The sequence below is a fragment of the Triticum dicoccoides genome, chromosome 7A, assembly GCF_002162155.2.
Source record: "Triticum dicoccoides isolate Atlit2015 ecotype Zavitan chromosome 7A, WEW_v2.0, whole genome shotgun sequence".
Lineage (NCBI taxonomy): Eukaryota > Viridiplantae > Streptophyta > Magnoliopsida > Poales > Poaceae > Triticum > Triticum dicoccoides.
In genome coordinates this window covers 631,732,279-631,745,325 of record NC_041392.1, presented here as the reverse complement: position 1 = coordinate 631,745,325, position 13,047 = coordinate 631,732,279, and positions in this window count along the sequence as shown.

The following is a 13,047-nucleotide window of genomic DNA, read 5'->3' as shown; positions in this document are numbered from 1 at the left end:
AACCCAAAGTTATTACAGATGAGTCCACCATACCTACCTATATGTGGTACTACCCTGCCGTCCTAAGTAAATTTGCATGTGCCACCTCTAAAAACTTTAAAAAATATATATCTGTTTTGTGTGCCTGGATTGTTCATGGAACGACAGGAGGTAGCCGGTATCTTCCATGCTAAGCGGGTTATTCTAAGGTCGAGTGTTTATACACCCGCCATCGCACAAGAAAAGGGCGGTAATAGGGATGCCCAGTCCCAAACTGCAAAATACAAAAAGAGTTAATCGCTCGAATAATCAAACAAAAACTCCCAATGGAGTCAAAACCTTTACTTTTTATCGCTTGGGAACCGCCACTAGCTTGTTTATCATGGGAGATATTGATAACTGATAGTCGTGAAGTAAATGAGAAGGGTGCATGTCTCAAAATATCATTTATCTTTGTTTTAAAACTTGAGCTTTGGCACCTCTGCAAATCACTGCTTCCCTCTGTGAAGGGACTATCTATTTACTTTTATGTTGTGTCATCACCTTCTAAAACAAGCGCTAGAACCTGAGAGCATTGTTGTCATGACTTATGCATTGTGTGTAGCTAATGTTGGGTGTATCATGACTGGATCTTTTCTACCATGAATTACAATGTTTAGTCACTGCTCGAACTTTGGAGCTGCTCTGCATTTATGTTTTGCGGTCTCAGAAAGGGATACTGAGATACCACTATTGTCATATTAATGTTGGGGAACGCAGTATTTCAAAAAATTCCTACAATCACGCAAGATCTATCTAGGAGATGCATAGGAACGAGAGGGAGATAGTATGTCTATGTACCCTCGTAGACCGAAAGCAGAAGCGTTATGAAACGCAGTTGACGTAGTCGAACGTCTTTGCGATCCAACCGATCAAGTACCGAACGCACGGAACCTCCGTGACCTGCACACGTTCATCTCGGTGACGTCCCTTGTACTCTTGATCCCAGTTGAGGCCGAGGGAGAGTTTCATCAGCACGACAACGTGATGACGGTGATGATGAAGTTACCGACGCAGGGCTTCGCCTAAGCACTACAACGATATGACCGAGGTGGAATTTTGTGGAGGGGGGCACCGCACACGGCTAAACAATCAACTTGTGTGTCTATGGGGTGCCCCTCCCCCGTATATAAAGCAGTGGAGGAGGGGAAGGCCGGCCCTCTCATGGCATGCCCAAGGGGAGGGAATCTTCCTCCTAGTAGGAGTAGGTTTCCCCCCTTCCTAGTACGGGTAGGAGAAGAAGGAAGAGGGAGAGAGAGGGAAGGAAAGGGGGCCAGCCCCCCACCCAATTTGGATTGGGCTTGGGGGCGCACCCTCCACCTGGCTGCCTCCTGCTCTCTCCCACTAAGGCCCAATAAGGCCCATTGACTCCCCGGGGAGTTCCGGTAACCCCGGTACTTCGGTAAATGCCCAAACTCATCTAGAACCATTCTGATGTCCAAACATAGCCTTCCAATATATCAATATTTATGTCTCAACCATTTCGAGACTCCTCGTCATGTCCATGATCACATCCGGGACTCCAAACTACCTTCGGTACATCAAAACACATAAACTCATAATACCGATCCTCATCGAATGTTAAGCGGGCGGACCCTACGGGTTCGAGAACTATGTAGACATGACCGAGACTCACTTCCGGTCAATAACCAATAGCGGAACCTGGATGCTCATATTGGTTCCTACATATTCTACGAAGATCTTTATCGGTCAAACCGCATAACAACATACGTTGTTCCCTTTGTCATCGGTATGTTACTTGCCCGAGATTCGATCGTCGGTATCTTAATAACTAGTTCAGTCTCTTTACCGGCAAGTCTATTTCCTTGTTCCGTAATGCAACATCCCGCAACTAACTCATTAGTCACATTGCTTGCAAGGCTTATAGTGATGTGCATTACCGAGAGGGCCCAGAGATACCTTTCTGACAATCGGAGTGAAAAATCCTAATCTTGATCTATGCCAACTCAACAAACACCATCGGAGACACCTGTAGAGCATCTTTATAATCATCCAATTACGTTGTGATGTTTGATAGCACACAAGGTGTTCCTCCGGTATTCGGGAGTTGCATAATCTCATAGTCATAGGAACATGTATAAGTCATGAAGAAAGCAATAGCAATAAACTAAATGATCATAGTGCTAAGCTAACGGATGGGTCTTGTCCATCACATCATTCTCTAATGATGTGATCCCATTCATCAAATGACAACACATGTCTATGGCTAGGAAACTTAACCATCTTTGATTAACGAGCTAGTCAAGTAGAGGCATACTAGGGACACTTTGTTTGTCTATGTATTCACAGATGTACTAAGTTTTCGGTGAATACAATTCTAGCATGAATAATAAACATTTATCATGATATAAGGAAATATAAATCTTTATTATTGCCTCTAGGGCATATTTCCTTCAGTCTCCCACTTGCACTAGAGTCAATAATCTAGTTCACATCGTCATGGGATTTCACACCAGTAGTTCATATCTTTATGTGATTAGTTCACATCTTCATGTGACTAATACCCAAAGGGTTGACTAGAGTCAATAATCCAGTTCACATCGTTATGTGATTAACACCCAAAGAGTGATCATGTTTTGCTTGTGAGAGAAGTTTAGTCTACGGGTCTGCAACATTTAGATCCGTATGTATTTTGCAAATTTCTATGTCTACAATACTCTGCAAGGAGCTACTCTAGCTAATTGCTTCCACTTCCAATATGTATCTAGATCGTGACTTAGAGTCATATAGATCAGTGTCAAAAGCTTGCATCGACATAACTCTTTATGATGAACTCTTTTATCACCTCCATAACCGAGAAATATTTCCTTAGTCCTCGAAGGATAATTTTGACTGTTGTCCAGTGATCTACTCCTAGATCACTATTGTACTCCCTTTCCAAAATCATGCTAAGGTATAAAATAGGTCTAGTACACAGCATAGCATACTTTATAGAACCTATGACTGAGGCATAGGGAATGACGTTTCATTCTCTTTCTATTTTCTGCCGTGGCCAGGTTTTGAGTCTTTACTCAACTTCACACCTTGGAACACAGGCAAGAACTCTTTCTTTGACTGATCCATTTTGATCTCCTTCAAAATCTTGTCAAGGTATGTACTCATCGAAAAAACTTATCAAGCGTCTTGATCTATATCTATAGATCTTGATGCTCAATATGTAAGCAACTTTACCAAGGTCTTTCTTTGAAAAACTCCTTTCAAACACTCCTTTATGCTTTCCAGAAAATTCTACATCATTTTTGATCAACAATATGTCATTCACATATACTTATCAGAAAGGTTGTAGTGCTCCCACTCACTTTCTTGTAAATACAAGCTTCACCGCAAGTCTGTATAAAACTATATGCTTTGATCAACTTATAAAAGCGTATATTCCAACTCCGAGATGCTTGCACCAGTCCATCGATAGATCGCTGGAGCTTGCACACTTTGTTAGCATCTTTAGGATTGACAAAACCTTCTAGTTGCATCATATACAACTCTTCTTTAATAAATCCATTAAGGAATGTAGTTTTGATGTCCATTTGCCAGATTTCATAAAATGCGGCAACTGCTAACATGATTCGGACAGACTTTTCAGCATCGATACGAGTGAGAAAATCTCATCATAGTCAACACCTTAAACTTGTCGAAAACCTTTTTCGACAATTCGAGCTTTGTAGATAGTAACACTACTATCAGCGCCCGTCTTCCTCTTGAAGATCCATTTATTCTGAATGGCTCACCGATCATCGGGCAAGTCAATCAACATCCATACTTTGTTCTCATACATGGATCCCATCTCAGATTTCTTGGCCTTAAGCCATTTCGCGGAATCTGGGCTCATCGTCGCTTCCTCATAGTTCGTAGGATCATCATGGTGTAGCGATCTGACCTCAAACGGTCAAATCTCTATGCATAAGTGTCATCCCTGGATCGGTAATGCTGACACACATAGTACTTGAAGGATTTATAACAGAGTAGCAATCACACACTTATTACATCGAATGTCTCAAAAGAGAACTTATTACAATAAGTATGGCTTAAGGCCATCTAAGTAAGATAACGGCGGAAAGCTTGGAAGATAAAGTGAGTCCATCAACTCCAACGGCATAGCTTAGTGCACGACAAACGACCTAGCGCACCTTACTCTTCATCTGAAAAGTTTGCAACATGATATGTTGCAGCCCGAAACGGGTCAGCACATGGAATATGTTGGCAAGATAACACAATAGAGCAGTGAACACGTAAATGCTATCACTACATGCATATATGGCTGGTGGAGGCTCTATGGTTATAATGTTTTTGCGAAAAGCCAAATTTTCCCTACAACAAAGGAATCTATTTTATTTAACTATCATGGTAGTTGAAAAACATTGAGAATGGTAAATCCCCATCTCAATCCCAATTAAAAGTAATTAACATCCCAACAAATTAACTTAGAGTGATGAGATCCACATGATAATTCAAGAACGAGATACTCAAGATGTCCATAACGGGGACACGGCTAACCATGATTAGTTTGTACACTCTGCAGAGGTTTGCGCACTTTTCCCCACAAGGCTCGATCTCCTGCGTTGTATTTCTCGCACTGCATGGTGTTTGAAAAATGGATAACTGAGACACAGTCTTTCCGAAGAGGTTCCCTTAACCGATAGATAGGCCGGTACACCTACAATCCCCTACATCTGCTAGCCCATCATGGAAAGGTTTCCCACAACTTACTCAACTATGCCAAAGCCCATAATGGCATGTGGCTGCACACGGAAGTTTCCAGCATGAATAATCTTATGATCCCTTTGAGCCTGGGTGGCGAACCAAAAAGGACATCACTGGTATATCCCCGGGTGCCCGCAACCAATCCACCCAGATGTGTGTTTAAGTAGCCACCTTAAGTAAACCATTAATTATTAATCTCACATCTATCATGGATACACTCAACCTAATCCACGTCTACGAGCATAGCATGGTAATAAGTAGCATAACGTAGAAGTAACTCCCAAGGTTTGATAATAAAATAGGTAATAGGTTCTACCTCATCATCTACTTCCTAAACCCACAAATTAAAATATCCTACTCATGCAATGTTTGAGGGTTGAAACTAATGCATAAAAACTGGGTATTAAAGCGATATGATCAAAGTGTTACTTGCCATGCTGTTGATCCGCAAGACCTAGTGACTCGTAGTAGCACGATGCGCACTTCGGGAATTCTAGCGCAAAAAAACAATAGAATACATAAGCACTCAAGCATAGATGCACGGGTAAATCTCGAATAAGAGGATCGAATCTGAAAACTCAACTGAAGAGATTCGATTTGCAAAAAGAATCAATCGAATCGGAGCTACGGAACTGAAACTACGGTCAAAAGAACTTCGAAAACAAATCTTCTTGAAACCAAATTTTAAATTTTCAAAACCTTGTTCAATTTGATTAAACAAAAAGAGAGTTTCAAGACGAAGATTCTGGCATTGGTTTCACTGGATTTGGACAAATGGTTAAGAAACGGCGAGTGTTTGAAGATCAGGGGCTAATCTGCGATAAAAATAATCGCGGATAGGTCCCTGGCCGAAAATAAAATAAAAAGAAAAGACTAATGAACGAGCGTTCGCTGTCTGAACCTAACCGGCGAATAGCGTTCGTTGGAACGAAGGAACGGACGAACGTCCGCTAAATAAATAAACCGTCAAAAACCGAACCAACAAAAATAAAAAAAATGCATCTAGGGTTTTCAAAAAAACTGAACGGTTTTTACCTAAACCAAAAAACAACGGCAGGTCCGGCGAATGGTGGCGACGGCTCCGGCGTACGACGCGGCGGCGAGCGGCGGCGGCGGCCACGGCGGCGGCGAGCGGCGTGGGCGGCGCAGGCACGCTAGGGTTAGGGTTTCAGGGCGGGCGGCTTGGTGGGCTGGGGAGGCCTCGGGCGGCGGCTTATATAGCCTGCCCGGCAGGAGTCCGGGTCGGCCACGGCCCGTTTAGGTCGGTTGACTTGTTTTAAAACATATTTCGCCGGAAAAATCCTAAAAAATAAAATAAAAATCTAAAATGCCAAAACAAATTTTTCCCGTCTAAATAGAATATTTAGAACAAAGTGAACATTTTCTTGGCCTAAAAATGCAATTTTGAAAAATGCATATTTTTTCTGATTCGAATAAAATAGCAATAAAATCCAAAAAATATATTATTTATTTGATTTTAACATTTTTCCTCCAATGTCTCATTTATTTTGGAGAAGTCATATTATCTCCTCTCATATATTTTAATTTTAAAAAAAATTGGAGAAAAAAATAATAAAATCAAAATGATCCTTGTTTTCGACAATTGAGAAAATTCAAATATGAAAACAGCGAAATCCCCAACTCTCTCCGTGGGTCCTTGAGTTGCTTAGAATTTTGAGGATTGCAAAACAAAATGCAATAAAATATGTTATGCAATATGATGTCTGATGTATAACATTCCAAATTGAAAATTTGGGATGTTACAAACCTACCCCCCTTAAGATGAATCTCGCCCTCGAGATTCGGGTTGGCTAGAAAATAGGTGTGGGTGGTATTTCCGTAGATCATCCTCTCGTTCCCAGGTGGCTTCATCCTCGGTATGGTGGCTCCACTAAACTTTGCAAAACTTGATAACCTTACTGCGTGTAACTCGGCTAGCAACCTCGAGAATCTTGACAGGTTTCTCCCCATAGGTCAGATCACTATCCAACTGAATTGCTTCCAGGGGCACTGTATCTCTCAGAGGAATATCGGCCATCTCAGCAGGACACTTCTTCAACTAGGAACCGTGAAACACATCATGAACTCCTGACAGTCCTTCGGGTAACTCCAACTTGGAGGCCACTTCTCCCATACGTTCCAAAACTCGGTATGGTCCTACAAATCTTGGGGCTAGCTTTCCCTTAACTCCAAAACGTTTAACTCCTCGCAGAGGTGACACCCGTAGATATGCTCGGTCTCTGATTTCGTAGACTACCTCCTTGCGTTTTGAGTCTGCATAACTTTTCTGCCTGGACTGAGCTACCTTCAGTCTGTCTCGAACCAACTTAACCTTCTCTTCTGACTCTTTGCTCAAATCCGGTCCAAACAGCTAGCGGTCTCCAACTTCATCCCACATCAACGGCGTTCTGCACCTCCTTCCATACAAAGCTTCGAAGGGTGCCATCTTCAAACTGGCTTGGTAACAGTTGTTGTATGAGAACTCCGCGTAGGGTGAATTATCATCCCAACTAGATCCATAATCTAGCGCACAAGCTCTCAACATGTCCTCCAGAATCTGACTGACTCTCTTAGTCTGTCCATCTGTCTGCGGATGAAAAGTTGTACGGAACTCTAGCCTGGTGCCCAAAGTCTGGTGCAGCTGGTGCCAAAACTTTGAAGTAAACTATGTTCCTCTATCTGATACAATAGTCCTCGGAACTCCATGCAGACATACGATCCTGGTCATGTATATATTGGCCAACTTCACATTGGTATAGGTGGTTTTCACTGGGATAAAGTGAGCCACTTTGGTCAAGCGATCCACTACTACCCAAATAGAATCATATCCCGATCGGGTCCCGGGTAATCCGGTGATAAAATCCATGCCAAGCTTATCCCACTTCCACTCGGGTATCGGCATAGGCTGCAGTAATCCTGCTGGCTTCTGATGTTCTGCCTTCACTCTTTGACATACATCACATACGGTTACATACTCGACAATATCCTTCTTCATACCCGTCCACCAGAAACGCTCCTTCAAATCCAAATACATCTTGGTGTTTCCGGGGTGTATCGAGTATGGTGAGTCGTAAGATTCCTGGAGTATTAACTTCCTGATCTCTGCATTATTGGGCACATACACACGGTCCTCAAACCACAAGGTGTCGTGCTCGTCCTCACAAAAACCTTTGGCCTTCCCTTTGCTCATCTTCTCCTTTACCTCAGCAATTTCCTTATCACCCTTCTGAGCTTCTCGAGAACTAAACGCAAAATGCTCCTTATGCTCTTCTTCATTCTTCGAGTATACCAAAATGTCATCAATGAACACCACAACAAACTTAGCCAAGAACTCCATAAACACCTTGTTCATCATACTCATGAAATAGGTCGGGGCGTTAGTCAATCCGAATGACGTAACCGTGTACTCATACAGCCCGTACCTTGTGGTGAAAGCTGTCTTAGGTATATCCTGTTCTCGAATTTTCAGCTGGTGGTACCCTGATCATAAATCGATCTTGGAAAATACTTTAGCTCCTTGCAGCTGGTCAAACAAATCATTGATCATCGGCAATGGGTACTTGTTCTTGATCGTCACTGCATTCAATGCGCGATAATCAACAACCATTCTCAGAGATATCCTTCTTCTCAACCAAGAGCACTGGGGCTCCCCGTTGTGACGAACTTCGTCGAATGTAACCTTTCTCCAATAACTCCTTAATCTGTTTCTTAATCTTCTCCAGATCATTTGCGGGCATCCGGTATGGTCTCTTTGATATTTGTCCGGTGCCTGGCAATAACTCTATTAAAAACTCAATGCCTCGATCCAGGGGCATGCCTAGTAGTTCCTCTGGAAATACATCCAGGTAGTCCTTCACTACATGCACTTCTTCCTGAACAACTCCCGTGAGGGAATTTACGTGAGTACTCTTAGGGGTATGCCTGGATACATACTTAATCATTTTTCCCTCCAGTGTGGTGAGTAGAATTTACCTACTAGCGCAATCAATGTTTCCTCCATAGTTTGATAGCCAATCCATACCGAGTATCACATCCAATCCTTGTGATTCCAAAATTATTAAGTCTAAGGGGAAAACATGCCTACCTATGGTCAATGGCATCTGAAAACATCCACTGCTTTCCATATACTCCGCTCTGGGTGAGCTTACTAACATAGGTGTCTTAAGAACTTTGGTGGGCAACTTATACTTATCCATGAATCCCCTTGATATGTATGAATGTGATGCACCATTATCAAAAAGAACTATTGCAGTAAATGACTTAACCAAAAACTTACCGATAACTACATCTGGCTGCTCCTCAACCTCCTCCAAGTTCACGTGGTTCACTTGTCCCTTGTTGAAAGGGTTGGGCTTCTTTCCATAGCTTCCATTGCCATTTCCATTCTTGAGTTCAGGGCACTCATTGGCATAGTGTCCAGTCTTCCCGCACTTGAAACAAGTAACGTGGCTTTGGTCCTTCTTGGTGGGTGTGCTTGGGTTAGAGCGGTTCTGACTGCTTGCTCCACTCCCATTTCCATTCCTAGGGCCATTGAGGTTATGTGAACTTCCTCCATTGTGAGTGATCTCCATGGTTATTTGTAAATCCTCCCGAGTTCGGGGTGAAACGGGGTTTCTGCTGAGCTCCTGAATTGTATTTCCTTTCTCCATACTTGCTTTTGCGGCTCTCAATCTGCTGCTGCTTCCCTTCAATCATAAGAGCCTTATCTACTAACTCCTGGTAGTTGTTGAATGTTGCCACCATCAACTGCATACGCATCTCATCATTCAGCCCTTCCATAAACTTCTCCTGTTTCGCGGCATCGGTGGCCATGTCATCTGGGGCATAATGAGCTAGCTTGCTAAACTCCTCCACATATTGCCCTACAGTATGGTTCCCCTGGCGTAAGTTGCGAAACTCACGCTTCTTCATGCTTTATGCTAGCTCTAGTGGATACATGAGCAGTGCAGAATGCTTGCTGAAACTTCTCCCAAGTAACATTGGCACTACAAGAAATATGTCAACTTATGACCTTCTGTCAGTGACCCTCGAAGAATTGGTCATAAATTTATGACCATTTTAGACCAATTGGTCAAAAGCTATTCAGGGGGCTTCAAACCCTAAACCATTGCGACCATTTTGGTCAGAAAGGTCGTAATTTCCTTACACGAAATGGTCAGAGAGCAAACAGTGCTAGTCCGTTGCCTTATTTCTAGTTGTTAATGACCAATATAGATGGTCATAGCCTTGTAGATTGTGGTGGGTTGTGATGACTAGGCGCCATCTCATCAGTTTTGCCTATGTGTCATGTCCATGTGGCAGTTTTTGCCCTAGGTTGTGAAGCAACCTATATTTCTATCATTCCCAAAATTCCCAAAAAAATCTCATAAATTCTTTGGGTCATATCTTCATCAAATATGTAAAAATCCTTCCTTGCCTAGTTCAAAACTAATTCAACAATATTCATTTTTGTATTCTGTTCACAACAACACTTTATGAAGGAAGTGCTATTTATATATTCTTGATCGCCCTCGGAATTTTTGGGCACTCTTTCCTATCCAAATCTTTACCGCATGACAAAATTCAGCTCCATTTGCCTAGCAAATCTTCCGGCAAATTTCCAAAGTTTTTGTCCACCTAGAAGCATTGTGAAGGAAGTACCTTTTTTATATCTCTAAATGACATGAAATTTATATAGTTCCTTCATATGCCCAAATTATGACCCTCCTCCAAATTGCAGCTCAGTCAAATCATCTATGTGAGCCCAGGTTCAATTTATATTTTATGGCCAAATTGGCACGTTGCAAAGCAAGTGTTATATAGACCCCTCCTATTACCCTCAAACTTTTCGGGCACTCTTCCATACCCAAATCATTGCCACATTACAATATTCAGCTCAATTTTCCTAGTAAATCTTTCTCGGGAAATTTCCAAAGTTTCTACCTCGAGAGAAGCTTTGTGAAGTAAGTACTAGCTAGGCTTACCCAAATGATCTGAAAATTTACCAGAGCATGACCATACCTAAGTAACTTACCTACACCAATTTTGAGCTCATTTCATTCATCCAATCTCTCTCACTAGTTTTCCCAAGTTTCTGTCCATAGAAGAGCATTGTGAAGGAAGTACTACTTTGGCACGTCCAAATGGTATCAATTTTCTACAATGCTTTCCTATGCCCAAATAACCATCCTCCACAAAATTTCAGCTCACTCCATTCATTATTTTGAGCCCAGCTTCAACATTCATATTTTTGTCCAGCGTGGTACTTTGCAAAGCAAGTACCACCTAGGATCCTACTTTTGAGCTAAAAATTTGTGAAGACATTCTACTTAGTAGATGATCATCCTCAGCCAAAACTCACGCCCATTGGCCATGTGCATTTCCCATACCGCTAATCAAACACTTGGCTACTAATTCATGTTTGAGCATCGATCGGTCTCCTCGTGAGAATCTTATGTTGTAATTTTCTTCCTAGCACCAACCTGGGGAGTGCCCAACCCACTAGACATGCCTAGGCCGCCCAGAACACATGGCAACATTACGGTCACACGGTGACCACGCGACGGGCATGTGAGTTTACGCGCTCTAGAGTTGGGGCCCTCGGCCACCGCCCAAACCTCGACGTATCGCCACCAAACCATGTATTTGTGATTAAATAGGTCCTTATGTAACTAGAAATGATTTTTGGAAAAAATAAATAGCAAACTATGAGGCAGCTGCAGTTCAAATTTGACCCGCTTCCAACTAAATTAGCGGGAAATTTGTCTTTTTCACGAGAGGTGGATCAAAAAAATTTACACCCAACAATTTTGTCAATTGTGCATTAAATATGGCCTAGTATTTTATAAAAATGATTTGGTCCAATTTTGCAACAATTATTTGGTAGTTCCTCCACAAAAAACCTCATTTCGGGCACTCAAAAAATGGAAAATGGTTTTTTCATCCAAAGAAAATGAAAACTTCCTTAGGAAACAATGTTTGCCATTCCAATATGCACCCTTGTGCACAATATGAGATCATTTGAACAAACTATGCCATGAATGTGGCCATAAGATTGATCATTTGGCTTGAAAACCCTGAATCTTCACGCGTGATAGCTCATTTTTTAGAACACTTTTTTAAAATAATTGTCGTATTACAAGTTTATTATTTTTCCTGGAAACTTGGTCACATATAATGACACAATGCGAAGGTTTCCCAATTTTTTGAATTTTTTATGCCCGTTTCAAAATGCGGTCAAAACGGCGGGCATGACCATTCCTAGTTAGTGGTTGAATCTTGGAATTTTTTTGGTGTTTCTCTGATTAAATAGATACTTATGTACCTAGAAATGATTTTTGGAAAAAATAAAGAGCAAACTGTGAGGCAGCTGTAGTTCAATTTTGACCCGCTTCCTACTGAATCGGCGGGAATTTGTCTTTTTCACCGGAGGTGGATCAAAACTTTTGACACCCTACCATTTGGTCAATTGTGAATCAAATATAGCCTAGTATTTTAGAAAAATGATTTGGTCCAATTTTGCAACAAATATATGGTAGGTCCTTCACAAAAAGAACTCAATTTGGGCACTCGGAAAATGGAAAATGAATTTTCCATGCAAAGAAAATGAAAACTCCCTTAGGAAACATTGTTTGGAATTCCAAGATGCACCCTTGTGCACAATATGAGATCATTTGAACAAACTATGCCATGAATGTGGCCATAAGATTGATCACTTGGCTTGAAAGCCATGAATCTTCACGCATGACAGCTCATTTCTGTGAACACCTTTTTAAAATAATTGCCGTATTACAAGTTTATTATTTTTCCTGGAAACTTGGTCACATATAATAACACAATGCGAAGGTTTTCCAATTTTTTGATTTTTATTTTATTTTTTTATGCCCGTTTCAAAATGCGGTCAAAACGGCAGGCTTGAGAGTTCCTAGCTAGTGGTTGAACCTTGAAAAACTTTTGATGTTTCTCTGATTAAATAGATACTTATGTACCTAAAAATGATTTTGGGAAAAAATAAAGAGCAAACCATAAGGTAGCTGCAGTTCAAATTTGACCCACTTCCAGCTGAACCGGTGGAAATTTGTCTTTTTCACGAGAGGTGTATAGAACCTTTTGACAACCAACAATTTTGTCAACTGTACATTAAATATGCATTAGTATTTTCTAAAAATTATGTGGTACAATTTTGCAACAAATACATGTTAGGTTATTCACAAAAAACCCCATTTTGGGCACTCGAAAAATAGAAAATGGCTCTTTGTGCAATGAAAATGAAACCCCCCAAATCAACATTATTTGTCATCCTAAGTACATACATGTGCACAATATTGATTG